Genomic DNA, 19,850 nt, shown 5'->3' with positions numbered 1-19,850 from the left:
ATGCCTACAATAAAGTCCAGTTTGCACACCTCATGGAGCTGCTACTAAGGTATGGAGTAAGTTTGACACTGACAAGATGGATAGCAGCAGCGCTTCAGGAAAGAACCGTCGTCCTACGCCTTGGAGATTGGATGTCCGCACCTTCTAAACTATCCATGGGACTGCCACAAGGGTCTCCACTCTCTCCTGTCCTCTACAATGTCTACACGAAGGGCCTTGCAGACTTAAACAACAATGGAATAGCTCGGGTGCTTACTCTTGCGGATGATGGCCTGGTCTTCAAAACTTCGAAAGATGCTCAGGAAAGAACCAAAGCCGTCCAGAAACAACTAAACAATATTGCTCAATGGTGCAAAGACACAGGATCTTCCATCAATCCAGCAAAAGCCCAAACGTTGCTGTGCACCCTGAACAACAGAACCGCGAGCAAATCACCACCTTCTGTGTCATTCGATGGGATTCAGATCAAGAAATCTGAATGCCTACGCTACCTAGGAATACATTTCGACAGGATGCTGACCTTCAGAAAACATACGGAAAATACTGTTCTCAAATGCAAAAAAAGCCTTTCAGTCTTAAAGGCAACGGCAACCAAAGGTATTGAACAACGCCACCTCTTCCTGCTATACCAATCACTCGTCCTCAGTGTGATCGACTACGGACTTGGGCTAACAACACCGTCTCAAAGCAACCTCCTAAAATTAGAAGAGTCAAAATGAAGCTATGAGGCTGATCCTTGGAACAACAAAAGACACGCCCACAGAAACCATGCGATACCTGCTTGACCTTCCTTCAGTGCAGGCCAGAAACAAGTTAGAACAGGTCAAGACCTACTTCAAAGCATTAGAAAACCCCCAAAACCCACTGCATGACACAGTCAAAGAACCAAAAGGCAGCCGTCTAGGACGAGGAAGATCATGGATGGGGCAAGCAGAAGACACAATTCAGCTAGTATGCTGACTACAAGACCTGAAAGAAACAAAAGAATGGGAGAAAAACCCCGAAAACCTCAACCATCTATTCAACACAGCCATTTCACCCACTCTAGGAAGACATTGTCGGGAATGGCCAGAGGGCAAAACTGATGCGGAAGTGAAGCTACTCATAGAAAGAAGAGGACATCATCATATACACAGATGGCTCAGTCACCAAAGACCAATCCGGTTGGGGATTCACTGCGAAACAAAATGGAAAAACAGTTAGGGAAGAGAATGCTGCCTACAAAGTCACAACCTCCAGCCTAACGATGGAAGTTGAAGCTGTGACACATGCCTTCCAGTGGCTATAGTCTATCCATATGCCCGGAAACCAACATGCCATGATTCTAACCGACTCAATGAACCTCATACAGAAAATTGAAAACGGAATGGGAAGCCCAGAGTGGCATAAGGCAATGCGCAACTTTCAGATCAAAAAACTCACATGGTCATACTGCCCGGGACATGCAGGAGTTAAGGGAAATGAGCGAGCTGACAGACTTGCTGGTAACGCAACACCAACGAGCGGCCTACATCTAGGAAAATCGGAAATCCTCAGAAAAGTCAAAGAATATCAAAAAGAACAGGTACAAGGCCATCACACCATCGATCGCCTCAAAGAAATAAAAGCAGAGAGAGGGAGCGGCCGTAAGTCTAACATGAAAGGTAGAGCACGATGCTTTGCAAATCAGACAAATATCGGCATCATTTCCAAACCAACATTGCGCAAATTTCTTCAAAACGGAACAGAGTCTCTGTGGGCTTTTCCAAATACAATAGACTGAGCAACACACTAGACGCCACGTTCTTGGCATCAGAGATCTTTTCCCATCCCTCTTGCGGCCAATCAGTGGCAGCCTCTGTGCGTGTGTGTATGGGTGTGTTTGTGTGCATGTGTGGGTCTGTGTTTTTGAGTGCGTTTGTGCATGCGTGAGAGTGTAAGTGTACACAAGTGGCATGAGAGTTCTGTGCATGTGTGTGTGTGTGTGTGTGTTGTGTGTGTGTGTGTGTGTGTGTGTGTGTGTGAGAGAGCGAGGTGGGGGTGCAGGGAGGTGAGGTAGAGGATGAGGTATGTGAGTAAATGCATGCCTACACTGTGGGAGCAACAGGATATTGGAACGTATATATTATATATATATATCTTTGTATATATGTGTGTGGGGTTGGGGGTGGGAGATATGGGCGTGTGTGTGTGTGTGCTTGTACAAGTAAGCGTTCATCTGTGTGTATGTGAGTGTGTGTGTGTGTGCGTGTGCGTGTTTGTGTGTGTGTATGTGTGTGCCGTGGAAGCTGCGATACATAGACTAGAAATGAGTGTGTGGAGGAGGGGGTAGAGGAGGTGCAGGGAAATTTGTGGTGTATGTGTGTGTGTGTGTGTGTGTGTGTGTGTGTGTTGGAGCTCATGTACGTTTATATGTATTTGACTGTGCTTTCATATCTGTGAAACTGCTTTTTTGGGGCATATCTGTTATGCATGTGTGGGTGTATGTGTGAATGTGTGTCTTCATGTTTTATATTTATTTGCTTATTTATCATCATTGTTGTCTTATTTATTTAATTATTTATTTATTATTATTATTTTATCATTATTTTCATTACTACTACCTTTTTTTAATATCATAATTATGATTTATTTATTTATTTATGTAAGCTTATATATATATATATATATTTTTCCTCAAGGCCTGACTAAGCGCGTTGGGTTACGCTGCTGGTCAGGCATCTGCTTGGTAAATGTGGTGTAGCGTATATGGATTTGTCCGAACGCAGTGACGCCTCCTTGAGCTACTGAAACTGAAACTGAAACTGTGACTTCTCATCACTTTCCTTTCCTGAACTTTACTCTCTCCCTCTCTGTCTGTATCTTTCTGTCTGTCACTCACTCATTTCATTTGCCTGTGGCTCGATACGTCTCCCCTTTTATCCAACGTCTCCCCTTTTATCCCACGTCTCTTCTTTTATCCCACATCTCCCCTTTTATCCCACGTCTCTTCTTTTATCCCACATCTCCCCTTTTATCCCACGTCTCCCCTTTTATCCCACGTCTCCCCTTTTATCCACGTCTCTCCCACTGTTATTGTTGTTGTTGTTATTATCATTATTATCATTAGTTGTAGTGGTATTTCATTTTTTAATTGTTAAAAAAAATCAGTTAACCTGTTCATTCCCCTGCCTACAGATAAATATTTTTGACAAACGTACGTCGCGTTCATTTCAATGCAGTGGAGGGACGTGGTGGTTCAGTCCATGCATAAAAAAAATTATGACACTCTCACGTGCACTAATCTGTCTCAGTGAATCAACCATGCATTCAATAAGAATTATTTATAATCTGTTTTTCAACGCTCATTCACATGATTTGTTTAATCCAATCCCCTCCCTCTCTCTCCCTCTCTCTATCTTTGTATATATATATATATATATATATATATTTAACCAAGCGCTCTGCTTGCTTCAAAAACTGCTTCACACACCAGCTATAGCAGACACCGTTTTCGCAACTAACAGACGGTCTTCAACGACCCGCGCAGAATGTGTTACGCCATTTCCGGTTTTAATGCAAAGCCCATTCTAAAACCTATACCCTAATCATCTATTACATCACAAAGCTGTTGCTGTGAACTAGGACTGTACAGGGACAAGAGGTCGTACTAACAGTCACAGAGGATAGTTTAACATAGGAGAAGAGAAGAGACAGTGCAGCAGGTACACAAGTCCACAAAAAAGAAACGTCGCCCCATCAAGATGGCTTCATCTGACTTCTACCCAAACTCCCGAAGCTATCTGGTGAGGAAACTGGCAGTGAGGTCGACGACTTCATCAGTGAGGCCAGACTGATTCTCCAGCTATGGCCGCTGGATGATGCGACAGCCTCTCTCTGGCTGATCTCAGCCCTTGCCGGCAGAGCTTGCCAGCAGATCATCAGGCTGTCAGTGACTGAAGTGGACACCCCAGCCAAGATCCTTGCAGGTCTTGACGAGACCTGGGGAGATCAGCGAGACGCCACCGACCTTGCCACTGCCTTCTTCAACAGACAGCAGCAGCCCAAGGAGACGGTGACCAACTACACATCACATCTTCGGTACCTGTGGACTAAGGTCAACAAGGCCAAAGATGGGGTGATGCAGGTACCAGCAGCCATACTTCGCGACACCTTTGCCAGAGACCTTCAACTAGCTGTACTCAGGCGAGATGTCAGGCACTACATACGAGACCACCCTGACACCACCTTAAAGGCGGCGAAGAAGGAGGCTCTGCGATGGCTGAGAGAGGACAGCCACACCTACAACACCTGCCCCGGCATAGATAACACCACTGTTGTCTGCCTGGAAGCCCAGCTGGCCACACTAACAGCTGAGGTCACCAGCAGCAGTCCCCCATGCCGGCACACTGCACACGGACCAGCGTTACATCCTCATGAAATTATTTTGTGAATGCATGCATGACTATGTGTGTATGCACACAGTAAGTTGGTACAGACTCAGTTCACAGAAACTGCAAACTTTTTTCACCAGAAGTACCATTTCCAGTGATGGAAAACTAATGTTGGGCCCTTGCATGTGTACACATTCCACAAAAAGTTATGGACCATTTTATTTTTTTTACACTTTTACAGCCTTTAGTCGAATGTTGCATGTGGACACATTTCACAGAAAGTTAAGGACCATTTTATTTTTTTACAGTTTTACAGCCTGCAGTCAAATGTACACAGTTGTAAAGCCCAGGTTCATTAGTTTGTTCAATCAGAATCCAGTCTGCTAGCCCTGCTTTTCAGCCCCGTCTGCCATTTTGCTTTGTGTTCTGCTTAACTTTCAAAAAACGATCAGTTCACTTCCAATTCCTCAAATTTGACGCCATAAATTTATCCCCATCTGAGACACTGCTCTTTTTCATGGCCTTAGGATGAACTGTGATCACGTTCAATTGAAAGTTTCTGAAGTGTGTGATTTGGTTTCCATTTAATTCGATAGTGAACATGAACCATGTCGTATCAAAGTGCTAAGACTGAAGTGTCGCTGTTCAGCATGATTGTGACCACTCCCCAGACCCTCCACACTGTGTCTGGTGTGAGCGGTCTGGCCACACAGATGACCAGTGTCACCACAAGCGATGCTACATGAAGAAGACGAGGCAACTGAATGCTGACCACAAGCCTGCAGTTCCTGTCAGCTACCAGTGTGTTTCTCCTACACACACTGGGCAACCCGGACTGCCGTCAGCTGCTCCAGCTCCAAGCCAGTGACGCAGGAGACGTTGATGCAGATGGAGGCGCCACAGCACCACACCTGACGCTGTGATCCCACAGGTGGTGTACCCACCTGCAGTCAGCCCTGCACCGCAGAGGTCCAGCCAACAACCACCACCTGCTGTCACGCCGTCTCACCTGGTCCCACTGCACCACAAGGACAGTAAGGTGACTGTATCTGACTCAGATACTGACAGTGACAGTGGTGTGTGGCTGGTCAGGCCCAGACCAAGACCCCGGACATCAACCCTGCGAGCTGCACCAGAGCTGCCTCCACTACCACCAGATCCTGCACCAAGGCGATCCACATGACTGGCATCCAGAGTACCACTGACTGTGTGATGTGAAGATGACATTTAATTTACAGCCAGAACAGTGACACTGCAAATGAATAGTCATGATGCCAATACTCATGTTTGTTTTTTTCTCTCTCTCGCTAAGCTCAAGCAGTGCATCATATGTTATTTAACATGCCATTCCTGTTTATGCTGTAATTCTATTCTTATTTCAGATATTTCTGCGAAATTCATGTTTTATGTTTTTTTTCTCTTCTTGCTTAACCTGTTATCTAGCTTGTCACAAGGTCCTAGCAATGCAAAGTATGTCTATGAACATGCTAAAATAATTCATGTTATAATCTATGCTTTTATACATGCATGCTACTCTACAAGTGCGTCTGACAGTAATACATTGATTCATGGGCACACAAATGAATGCTTTCCAGCTTCATAGTTTATTTACCTAATTGGGACCCATTCTCCATATCAAACTGTTCAAAGTTAAGTTAGGATGCATTCGACTAAGTCCAAACCCATAACTTAACCTGGCTAATGCCACTTTGTTGTTCATAAGAATGTTGCAGTCACTCCAAATTTCACTCTATTAGTTATCAGCTTAATTATATCCCTTTACCTACTCAATAATTCTTGTTTGATGCTCAGCTAAGTCTGCTCACAAGAGTTACTTTTAATTAACCATCGTGGACGATGGATTTCAAAAGATGGGGGGAGATGTAACCAAGCACTCTGCTTGCTTCAAAAACTGCTTCACTCACCAGCTATAGCAGACACCGTTTTAGCAACTAACAGCCAGTTTTCAACGACCCGCGCAGAATGTTTGACACCATTCCCGGTTTAAATACAAAGTCCATTCTAAACCTATTCTCTAAACACCTATTAAATCAAGTCTCTGTATCATTTGCTGCAATATTATATTTGTTTCTGCTTACTGTACCCACACACTTTAATCATTTAGAAGCATACTTGATTTTAGTTTAATCGTAAAGTGTAAAGATTTCAACTGACACTAAGCTTACGTCATTTTGTCCTTCTTGCCAGACAACCCACTCCTTGACCAGTTCGCTGTACGGCATTGGCTGAGCTGGAATCTGTGTTTCTACTCCACCGTATTTAATTAATATTTCTTTTGTCAGATCAGTAAACTGCAAGTATTATATACTGGCAGAATCGTCGCAATTCCATCTTTAAATCTATTCCATTTATGTTTGCCTACGTTAAACTGATTTAACACAGTTTGTAATTTTCAGCAATGAACTCACTAAAACTGACCCTTTTCAGGTGACTTAAATTAAGATTATAAATTCATCATAAATAATCAACACTTCATTTTATACTCATTAGAAGTAGGCGTTGAGCTCTTTCTTTTGCGACTTATCTGACGTAAATTGGTTCAGGAATCATTTAGAAATCTATCACTAAACACCTTGTAAGAAACACAGTTCTTGTCAGATTTGGCCTGATTTGGGCCGATCTGCTTTTCAGCACACGCGATTGTCTTTGCAGTCCGCTTAACTTGCATAAAGAGACGGAGTGGGTGATGAGTGGTCACTCTTCACCTGGCGAGTCACCAGCTAGGCCCTGCTCTCTATCTCTCTCTTGCTGTGTCACAAGCAGTGTGTGTGTGTGTGTGTGTGTGTGTGTGTGCGCGCGCGTTGTCCCAGAGGCTGACATCTCGCTACGTATCGCTGTAAGTACAGTGTGTAAAATGTGCTGATGATTTGTAAATTGTATTGTTCGACACAGTACTTGTGTTCATATGAGTATGTTGATATTGCTTTGTTCAGTCATTGCTTTGTTCAATTACTGTGTTGACATGTAGTCAAAGCTCGGCTATGATTGATTTAGAAAATCGCCATGTCGTCATATGCTCATAGCAGTAGTCCATTCAATTCTTCTTAACGTCATAGTAAATGACGTCTCTGGACACTGTTAGTTTGTTCGAGAATGTTCTAGTGAGTGTATATGACGGGTTCTTTCTCATTTGCTGACACTGATGAAATTCATGTTCTTTGGGAGGAGATTTAAATGTTGAGTACAAGCTTAGCTATGTTGATATTTGGCTTAGATGCAACAGATAACTTGTGTAAGTTCATTCACCACTTAATGGTTAAGCCATGATGGTTCTTCACTGACTATCTGTTCTCTCAGTTTGCAAGTATTTAATATCAAAGCCACTGATTCTGTTATCTTGTTTGTTATTCATGTATTATTTTACATGCTATCAGTTGTACTGCTAGAGTGTGCTCAGTACTCTAAGATGTGTGTAGTATTCTGTTGTGGTGATTACAAGATAGTGTTGGATTAATATCAGTTATTGCTTAAAACCACCTGATATGTATCAGTCTGTTAATTTTTAATTGTAATTAAAGTTATCATGCTCTCTCCTATACGGCTTACTCCAGTATAGTGCAACATGATAAACTGATTCATTTGAGTCACTTTAACACAGTATAAGCTTTACCTAATCTATACTGTCAGTGTACTTTCACTAAATCAGCTTAGCTTTAACCAGTTTATCTACACAATTTAAATGTATTAGAAATGTCATTTGATGTCAGTGTTTGGTCTTCACACATATGCACTATCTTATGTTCTTGCTTATCCCACACAGAGTGATAGTCTTTCCATGTAATATGTTTACATGTGCTTTATTATTCACTTGTGCTGACATCTGCTTAATGACATCTGTTTACTTATGTCTGTTCAGGCACTGTTTTATATCTTCTCTTCCTCTTATCTCTTCTTCTCATCTAATAACTATTGTAAATAAAACAATAGAAAAACCCTTTTGTGACTGGCCTCAAAATGTTCCTGGCCTGTGCACGGGGATTCTTGTTTATCCTTTAATTCAGTAAACAATCATCAATTAGTAATTCTTTTGTACCGTACCCCCCTTATATATTAACACGGCTACAAACGTGGTGTCGCCGACAGGATTTTGATCCTTGAAAATATTTTTACGACAGGATTTTGCAAAATAGATCCAAAATTATATTCCCTTTAATGTTTCAATTCTTTTATTCAAATTAAATCCATCCCTAATACACAGCCCTTTACCACCAAGTGTACCTTGTTACAACTTGGCGCTTGTGAGCAAGGATGCTGTGCTAATTCTTTAATATCTCGAATAATAAATTAAAGCCCCTTACCACTAGCCAGGCTTACTCTATCATATATATATATTTGTGTGTGTGTGTGTGTGTGTGTGTGTGTGGAAAAGAGTCCTGAGAGCCGGGAGGAGGGAGAATGAATGAATGAATGAATGTTCAATGCATTTCGGCCATGGGCACATATACATATATTGGTAGTTTACAGCACACCATACTTTTTTGCTGCCGCTGTTTATCACTAATTCGCGCCTTGTCAAGTCGGACGCTGCGGGAAGGCCTGATTCCTCCCCGCGCTTTCTCACTCCGTGCAGTGAAACCTCTTTCGTACTTCCCTGACCGTAGTGAATGTCTCACGTTGATTTGTTTGCAATTAGTGATTCCTAAATGATAAACATACTTATAATTGTCAATTGAATCAGTTACTGAAATGTAATAACAGTTATCTTGTTCATAATTTGTAACCAGACAGACACATGAAAGTGGCGTTGAAGACAGGTTTACATGATGCTTTCGGAAAATGTGGTGTAGACGTACGGTAAACCATGCGCTAAACCCCCCCCCCCCCAAAAATCCAACATTTCACTGATTAAACTACTATATTAAACTTTCTTCAGAATTTGCGTGTAAAATGGAAATGGTCGGTCAGCAAGGCACGTGTGTGGTCTGAAGTGAGGACAAGCCATTGTCTGGGTTCTTAAAAACAAATTTATATTGTTTGTTTGTCTGTTTATTCATTTATCCATTTATTTATCTATTTACTTATTTATCTATTCATTTCACATTTAGTTTGTTAGTTACTCATTTATCAGTCTTTTTTTTTTTTTTTTTTTTTTTTGTCTACTCATTCATTCATTTCATTATGAATTGTCTTATTTCTTTAATTTTTTTCAATTTTGATTATCCTCTTTCATGGGAGTATTTCGAACAAATCTTGCTCTCTCTGTGTGTGTGTGTGTGTGTGTGTGTGTGTGTGTGTGTGTGTGTGGAGAGAGAGAGAGAGAGAGAGAGAGAGAGAGAGAGAGAAGCAAAAAGTTACTTTGAATTTGTAAGCAAAATATCACTAAATGTCCATGTGAGCACACTTACATACATGCATGCACAAAATGTGTCATTCATGAAGATGTTTTGTCAATTGTGACCAGGAAGCGTGGAATTCATACGTGAAGTGCTGTCTATTCTAACAGACTCATCTATATCAAATTATTGAGAGAAAAAAAAAAATATATATATATATTGCAAATATTTTGGAATTGGGCCACTGGACCATTGTACAATACTGTCCATACTCACAAAGGCTTCCTTCTCAGTGTTGTTCTTCAGCAGTTGCCAACTGAGTTGGAACAATGTATTCCATGACACTCTCCACGTGCTGGCGAGCAGTCCAAACCATGTTTTCTGCAGGTGCACCTTTTTGTGTCAGTCACACTTGCAATTACAGTGGATGATGCACAGAAGCTTGGAAGGAGCAGGAGGCAAGTCTGCTGTGCAAGGCACCATCTGGTTGTCAACAATCTTCCAGCCCCATTGTTCTGGCACAAGTGTGTCATTTCCGGTCCACTGTTGGACTTGCAGATATGTCCTCAAACTGTGGAACTTGGTAGCAGAGGACGTTGGGGGCAGAGAGTGAACTTGTATGAATGTTGTCCCAGACGCTACCTTTGAACAGAACATCATGTATCTAAGCTCGTCAAGGGTGGACGCTGTCTTCCCATCATACAAAGACAAGAGTATCTGCTCACCAGCAGCAACAATCTCATCTTTCTCTGAGTTCTTCAGGAATGTTTCTGCCAGCTTATAAAGTCGATCTGAGCTCAGGATTTTCTGGAAATCTGTCCGTTTTCCACTGATGCCAAAAGCTCGGGACATTGTGTCACAACCCGTGGCTGCATGGATGACAGGCAAGATATGACACAAACTGCCAAGTGAACTCTGCACGTGCTTGATGTTCCCTGAGCACCTGAACGGTTTTCTGCTTTGTTGAGAAAGACTTCCTCTGAATCACTTTTGACATGGTAGATCAAAGGGACTAAAAGATCTATGTCATCGCCAACAACCACTGTCTCTTTGCCTTTTGCACTTTCCAGATCCTCAGCAACAATCATGCAGTCAGCATCTCCTTCAGAACAGACAGCCACGCATCCGTTGTTCCGCAGCTCACAAGAAAGCAAGCCAATAAAATGTTGCTTGTTTTTAGGATTGGCCAGAAACATCTTTCCTGATTTGCAGGGTCATGTCTGGTGTAAAGTGGATCTCAGTGGACGACTTTCCCTTAGATCTGCGCAGATGTGTGACGTCTTTTGTGCTTGGACCACTTGCATAGCCATCAAAGACTACCACATGCATGTTGTACTTCTGTCGCACATGTCTGACGTAAGTTTCAATGATGGAAATGTAAGTGGAGCCACGAGACCAGGGAATTTTTTGAAGAAGTGCCCCTCCATCCAGAACAAACTGCACGTCACCAAGAGAGGCATTCTCTGGCATGGGTTTGGAAACTCTCTTCCAGATCTCATCAACAAGATGGGCTTTATTTCCTTGAGGAAGAAAAATAGAAGACTTAGAAAAGGATGATGGGTGACTCGACAGCTCATATCTGAACACCACATTCTTGTCCTCGTATTTACTGCCCGTGGCTGAAACCAGGCGCTGAAACAGAAGTTGAGGATTGATAGCCACCACTTCTGCGTCGATCTTGACAGTGTTTATGGAGGCCATCGTAACAGCCTGTTCTGACCTGAAGGTGTATTCCGTGGCTTTGTGGCCTTCCATCTTCTTCAGGATTTTATTCCCCACTTCCTTTCCTTTGTGTGCATCCACCTTGGTGTTTGCAACCATACCTGTGGCTGTATTCTTCAGAACAGGACCAGCAATGAAGGGATCTCTCTCTTTGAGGAAAGCAAGCATGACCATCATGTCGTGACCATCCTGCCTCTTTCTAGCAATGCTGATGTCTCTGTGCTGTTCACTTGTGAAAGACAACCCAGTGATGTTCTGCATTCACGCATTGATGTCAGCACAAGTGGGCATTGATAGAAGCCATGCTGCACGTTGGGATTCTGACATTCCACGATCACGTGTCATCCCCCCTGTTGATTTGATGCTTCTCATCAATACTTGCTCAATAAGAAGATCGGAAGAAAGACCAGCCCAGTAGCGATCACTTACGCGGAGAACATGGTGACCTTGAAATTTGTTATACACATCAGGGTTGGTTTGTTCAAGTTGCACCATATCTTGTAGGTACAGCTGGACTGACTTTGTGTACAGATTGTAACCAGCTGAAACTAGAAAAGGAATCATCTTCTGCAACGTACTCAGGTGAAGATACCAGTTTCCTGTCCTCTCTGCCTTCAGAAAACGTCATAAAATATCTATGAGATGCATGTATTGTAACCACAAGGCAGCTGTCGGGTATTGTTTTAACCCCTCCTCCTTTGCATCCAACCTGTCAGAAATTCTGGAGATAAGATACGTGTTTGCCTCAGGGTCATGAGCTACAAGTTTCATGAGAGAATCGTACAAAGCCAGTCATTGATCCAGATCTTCATCTAACACCAGTTCGGTGAAGTCCGTGTGATCAGTAGCATTTGATTGTAGAGTGTCAGTTGAATTTTGAACTTCATTCTGAACAAGCTGATCTACTTGTTCGAAATGAAGGCCTTCTGGAACAAGATCTAGGTTCTGTGTAGTTGGCAGCCTGACTCCAAATGTCTTGGCAGTCACGAGTGCGTTCAAGCAAGAGTCCACTAAAAAAATGTTCCCTTATTGTTCGTGTCACTGCTTTTCCTTGCATCATGTGCATGACAGCGTTGGGAGCGTAGGACAATTCCAGAACCTCTTGCAACCCACTGCCCTCCATCAACCATCCAATGCAGCCTCAGAAGCTCATTTCAACATGGAAAGCACCAAGGCGCAGCACCATCGACTTCATAGGAGGCCCATTCACAGGAACATCCTTGGCTTTCCACTGGAGTGGTTGATCCAGAGTCAGGACAGGTGCTGAGTTGTGTCATGTGGCCTCTTTTGTGATGGAATGCATGGCAGAATAGAGACAGGTCATATCGCTTGGATTGAGGTCGATCATGGGCAGGAAGTAAACGCCAGAGATGCCACAGTGACTGCCCGTGTGAACAGCTTGCACCATACCTGACCAACCAGGCCTTGAAGTACGCAGTGGCCAAGAAACTTTCCACAGTTCGTCAGCTTACCATGCTGGGTCATGCAGTTGTCTGATGTCACTGAACCAGAGACTATCCAGGCCACTGCTTCTGCTCTGGTAATAGATGATGTCAATGTGAACTTTTTCTTTGACCTGGTCAATGTTGACTTCTCATCTTGGAATTGTTTTCGTGAACTTGCCGCAAGGTGTATTTACAGTAGTTTTACCCATTCAATGGAAAGTATTGTGGCCATCCAGCGTGCAGGTGTTGTGATCAACATTGTCTGCTAGATATTGCAGAAATGACTCTTTGGTGCATCCTGGAGCGTTTGGTTTGAACTTCTTCACTTGTGTATACGAAGAGCAGAAGCCAAGAGTACTGAGTGTCGATCAGAAACCCCGAACCAAACTGAGGTGTTGCACACCCAGTCCAACCTGCAGTGGGGCCAGTACGGCTCTGGGACAGGCTGCCTGCATGATGGCTTGCCCCACGGCAGCGATTTTGATGTCTGCATCTTTTTCACTAAAGATTGTTCTCAGCAGGACTTGAAGAGCCTTGGGAACAAATTCCATGTTTTTGTCTTTCGAAGCGATGTCATCGGATGATGGACACTGTAGAGTTGATATTGCTGCAGATTTGATGTCGCTTTTTATCAGTGCTGCAGCTGTTTTTATCAGACGTTGTTTTTCTTTCTCTTCATCAGTATATTTCGGAGTATCATAGAAATCATTATCATGCAAGAGACTCGCGGCTGTCCTGCGAAATGTTATGACGTTTCGTCGGCCATTGATTTCGGAGAAGACGATGTTATCTTCAAAAGCCTCATGCAATTTTTGCTTCAGGTATTGGTGATTGTATGCTGGTCCATTGCAAAAATCTTTCATTTTCTCCACCAAATCTGTATTTGTGATTTCTTGGATCTCATTTTCTTCAAGGTAAGTGACAATCTGTTCAAAGGTTTTGGTTTTTTCTTCATCTTTTCGTCATCCAGTCAAGCAAGGCTTTTTGGCAGACATTGACTGGATGTCAGCTGAGATGAATCACTGTGGGATTTGTTTTAGGGTTCGAAAATTGCTATCACATGCTTTGTGGTAAACTGCATCAGTAGCATGCAGGTGTCTAGCATATTCAAGTCTTTCTCTGACAGTGTCTGCCCACTGATCACCTCGTTTGTCACACAGAGCTAGATGAGAGTCCTGAAACGTGAAAGTCCTCACCTGGCAGGCTTTGTCAGGCCCATCAACTGCCTCAAGGTCTACTTGTGTTCCACAGAATAAGCAGCAAGTAGCAAAATCGAAAGGATGTTCTCTTTGCGATCTGAGATCGCGGACTATGGCAATATGGTCTTCGTGGTGCCTTTTCTGTTGTCTCTTAATGCTGCTTATGGTGTGGGCATTTGTGTACGTCTTTCTGCATTCTATGTGCACCTTCTGTCCAGGAAAGTCGTGAATGGTATCGCCACGTTCACTGCTTGCCCCATTAATACCTGTCATAAATGGAACGGCATTATATTGGAGCATCTTCGATGAGCTCTCTCTCCCCCCTCTCTGTCCGTCTGTCCGTCTGTCTGTCTGTCGTCCTTTGCAATATTCTATTTATACACAGAGATGCATCGTACGTTAAACTTATACTGACTAGCTTTTTTGTATGCTGTCAGTTGATAGAATTGGTTTGTTTTCTGGCATATATATGTATGTAATACCTTTTTTTTTTCTTATTGCCTTTTCCCAAGTTCCTTCGTTGTAATAGACTGAGGGCAGTACGCAAAGAAAGTCTTCTTGTGCTTGTTCTTTGTTCTTTTCCTTTGGTAAACAAGATTCCCATTGTTCTCTCTCTCTCTCTCTCTCTCTCTCTCTCTCTCTCTCTCTCTTCTCAGTCCGTTATTCTCCTTCCTAACCCTTCCCTTCTGCCTTCCTCGCACACTGACACACGCACACACACACACACACACACACACACACACACTGACACACACTCACTCACACACACACACACACACACACACATACTGACACACACACACTCACACACACACACACACACTGACACACACACACACACACACTCACACTGACACACATGCACTGAGGCACGCACACACGCACGTGCGCCCAGATACACACACACACTTTCACAGTCGGTAGTTAAAAGGAGATAATAAAGTTAATAATTAATGATAAACGAATGAAGACAATGCTTAAGGAAATAAGCAAATGGAAATAATATAAAATAAACATTGATAGAAACAAAACCCAAAAACGAATTGTAAAAAAATGTTATTCTCACCTCAGTTTGCAGCCCAAGTTTTCTGATAGTACGGAAAATGTTTTGTCAACACTGCAGGGGTGTTTGCTGATCATACACGTGTCTTGATGTTCGTCCATTTCCAGTTTGCAAAGAAATCTCAAAAAGGAAAATCTTTAAATTTTCAGCGAAAGAAGCTTTATTAAGCGCATGGTTTACTATACTTTGACTTCACACATGCGAACACGGAGGTATCGCGCGAACCTGTCTTCCCCTATGTCACTGACACACAGTCTGTGCAAGCACATTTTAAAATCATGATAACTGTGATTTCAATTTAGTAACAGACTAATTAAATAATTGACTGTTGTAAGTACATTTGCTTTTTCGGAAACATTACTTAACAATAAAGCAATGTAAAATCATGTAAGACATTCTGTACGTTCAGTAGAGAAGCATAAGATAGAGTGGTAACGGCTGGCTGCGCTGCGCCGACCAAAGTGCCGGAGCCGCGTAGTTTAAACAGGCCCATCCCTGTTGTTCGCATCCTTGACAAGGTGTCAATGACGTGACCCAGTTGAGAGTCTCAGACCCAACTATGGTGTGTCGTTCGTGCCATTACAGAGTATTTCTTTTTCTTTATTTCATTTTCCTGCTCTTATCTGACATTCGATTTTCTTCGATATTTTTACAGGTAATAGTGTGGTAAACGCTGAATACAAAGAGCTAAAAAAAACCACAAAAAAACCCAAAACAAAACCCCCTCCCCCAAAAAACCCACAACAAACAAACAAAAAAACAAACAAACAAAACAACTTTTTCTTGCAGTTATATAGATAATATATATATATTTTTTTTCTAGGTATTTTCTTAATTTTCTTAGACAACTTACACAATATGAAACAATTGACCCCTGGAGAGTTCCGTGTTGATATGACTGATAGAGGCGCCGGCGTCACATGGTGTGAATCCTCGATGTTGATTGGCTCTCCGTCACGTCGAGCAACATGGGCCAACGAGAGAGGCAGAAAGAGGAAAAAGAAGGCATCGTTTTTTCTCTCGACGTTTTGCTTTATTATTTAAGTTTTCTTGTTGTGCAAACGATGGCATTTCATTGTATAGTGTTTGGTTGTAGCAATGGAGACCATCGATTGAAGAAATGGAGGACAGCAATTTGTGAAATCCACTGACGACGTTCGCACGGAGCTCCCGAGTGCGTGTGCGCTGCACCTTTCAGGTAATCATCTTTGTAAAACGGTGAAATAAAATAAAATAAAATGAAATACTGAGTAAAGAGATCTTACGCAGATGTGGAAGATGTAATGACTTTTTGCCGCACCCGGCGGCACACATCCACACAAGTTGCTACGCATGCACACACACACACACACACACACACACACACACACACAGAGATTCAGCACTAAACTTGCCACTGATTCACACACTGACACACGACACGCATGCTACACTGTATACGCTTTTTGTTGTTGTTGTTGAAAAGAAAGATTCATCTTTTGATTTCGACGGCTAACGGTGTTACTGAAATTATTTGAAAAAGATTCGAGACGGTAAACGAAAGTGTTGTTGAAAAGAAAGATTCATCTTTTGATTTCGACGGCTAACGGTGTTACTGAAATTATTTGAAAAAGATTCGAGACGGTAAACGAAAGTATTGTCTCCAAATTTGCTTCAAAATCAACTGCGTAAGGGAGGTAATCAAGTCAAATACAGCAATGTCAGCACCGGAATGGTTTTTGCCCCTTGAATTCAGGATTTGACCACAAGCACTTATCACCAATGATAATGTTTTTTATTACACACACACACACACACACACACACACACACACACACACACACACACACACACACACACACACACACACACACACACACAATACACACATACATGGGTTTTGCCCCTCGAATTCAGGATTTGACCACAAACACTTATCACCAATGATTATGATTTTGATTTGTCAGACAGACACACACACACATACACAGAGGCAAAGACACACTCATCGGCACGCACGCGCGCGCACACACACACACAGGCAAACTTGAACACACACTCATCGGCACACACACACACACACACACACACACACACACACACACACACACACATGCATACAAAAAGGCAAGCACGCACACACACCGGGACACCGACGCAGACAGACAGACAGACACACACACACACACACACACACACACACACACGTTCATCATTCACACAAACTCACCGGCAAACACACACACACACACACACACACACACACACACACACACACACACACACAAACCGCTATAGCTTCCCTTAGGAATAAAAAAAAAAAAGAGTTCAGTTGGCATCGATGCACTATCGAATGTGATGCTAAACCCCCCCAAAAAAAATTGTATCGTTTTCCTACACAAAATATATCAGAAATGTTGGATATCTGGAACTGTACCACAGATATGGAAAACATCAATAGTTGTACCGGTTTTTAAAGCAGGAAAACCTAAACGTAATAAAAAAAAAATAGCTACAGGCCTATTGCTTTGACCTTGCATGTCAGTAAATTGATGGAAAAAATAGTCCTGTTTAGAATAATAACTTACTGCGAAAAATACAATATCATTCCAGTGAACCAGGCTGGATTTAGAAAAGGAAGATCAACGGTCGAACACCTAGTAAAGATTACAACTCAAATAAAACATCAGTTTGCCCGCAGAAAAAGTGTCCTAGCAACGTTTTTTGACGTAAAAAAAAGCCTACGATCAGGTTTGGCACAAACGTCTGTTGTTCAAACTGAAATCAGTTGGAATATCTGGTAATCTCTATGGGTATATAAAAAGCTTTTTATCTAATAGAATTATTCAAGCAGTGGTGGGAACACATTATTCTTTGCCACATAAACTTGACGTGGGAATTCCACAGGGCTCAGTTATAGCCCCTATTCTCTTTAATATTCTTATTCAGGATCTACCAAAGGCATCGTCAAATCGTGTAGTTTTAGTACAGTATGCTGCTGATATATGTATGTGGATGGGTGTCAATTTAAAAAAGTCAACCCCACAAAGAGCACAGAATTACATACGTCGTATGTATCAGTCTGATCTTGATAACATTGGTAACTATATGTTTGAAAATGGTCTAGCTTTGTTTGACTGAAAAAACATGTATGATGTTGTTTAATTCAGGTGGTAACCCATCTAGCATACCCATTTTTAAATTACTTGGTGACGTCATTGATTATAAACAGTTCGTGAAGTTTTTAGGTGTTTATCTTACTTCAAAGCTGACATGGAACATTCACTTTGATTACATCTTAACAAAGGCAAGGAAAAGTATCAATGTTATGAAAATTATAAGCCGCTTACCCTGGGGAATGGATACAAAAACATTGATTCATCTTGCCATGGCCCTTGTAAGATCTAAGATAACATATGCACAAGAAATAATTTTCAGTGCACCTAAATATCTATTACAAAAGATTCAAAGTGTAGACTGTAGGGCTATCAAAACTGCTCTCGGAGTGCCCTCTCATGCATCCAATCAGAAAACATACAAAACAGCTGGAATTCTTCCCTTAAATGAACATCGTGAGTTAGCAACAGCAAAATACGCTGTGAGATACTCTTCAATGACAAAAAATTTCATTGCTGATGAACTGACAGTAAGATCTGACATTGATTTTCCTAAAAGAGCTAAAGCCATTTCATCACAAGAAACAGTTGCAACTTACATTTCAAATCTGTTAAAAGAATCTGATGTTAACATGAAAGAGCTGCAAAACCACGTCATTCTCCTGTTCCTTTTTGGGAAATGTTGAAAGCGGATTTTGATAAAACTTATTCTGAAACAAAAAAGGAAGAAAACATCAATATCACGACAAGTACTGCCAGAATTCATATAACAGAAAAATATCAGAATCATCTCCATATGGCTCCATATATTTACAGATGGATCTGTTCTTGATGACAAAAATGCTGGTACGGCTTTCTATATTGCTGCCTTTAAAGTTGAAAAATCTTACTTTATTGGAAAACATCTTTCCATATTTACAGCTGAGCTAATTGCTATTATACAAGCTCTGAACTACTTAGTGAGCCATCAAATAGTTTTCTCGAAAACAGCATTCTTTGTTGATTCCAAATCAGTACTTTATGCTCTAGAATTATTCAGCCTTGAAACAAGACCTGACTTAGTTATTGAGGCAAATCATTAGGTACATTGTTTAAGGATTAAAGGACTGAGGTCAGTTTTTGTTGGGTGCCTTCTCATGTGGGCATTAATGGCAATGAAACTGCTGATAAAGCAGCTAAAAGAGGAGCACAAGATTCAGAAAAATCGACAAAAATACATGTCCGTCTTTCCGTAAAAGAGGCATACACTTTGTTAGAAAAATCAGCATGGGGTCGGTTTCATAACCGATGGAAGTTAAAGTTTTTAAAACATACAGGAAACATTATTCCCCGAGAATATAATCAAAGAAAAGATACCGAATCCATCAGCTTGCTATACAAGATTAATAACCTCTACTTTCTTCCGTATATAAAACCTGATGCGCTGAAGATAAAGTACAGTAAAAATGTCACATGCATCTGTGGTAAGCAGTTCAGCTTGCATCATTGTTTTTTTCACTGCCAGCAGTTACGTACCTTCTTGCCCAAGTAATTCAAAGAGAACAATAATTCTGCAGATGATTTTTTGTAAAGTTATTTCTGAAGAGGTTCTTATGGTCGAACTTTCACAGGTATTAATTCATAGCCCTATTTCTACATTCCCTTAATGCACTTCAGAATTGTGTTAATGGTTTCTGATTA

Source organism: Babylonia areolata, chromosome 16, assembly GCF_041734735.1.
Source record: "Babylonia areolata isolate BAREFJ2019XMU chromosome 16, ASM4173473v1, whole genome shotgun sequence".
In the NCBI taxonomy this organism is placed as follows: domain Eukaryota; kingdom Metazoa; phylum Mollusca; class Gastropoda; order Neogastropoda; family Buccinidae; genus Babylonia; species Babylonia areolata.
This window is presented reverse-complemented; position numbering follows the sequence as displayed.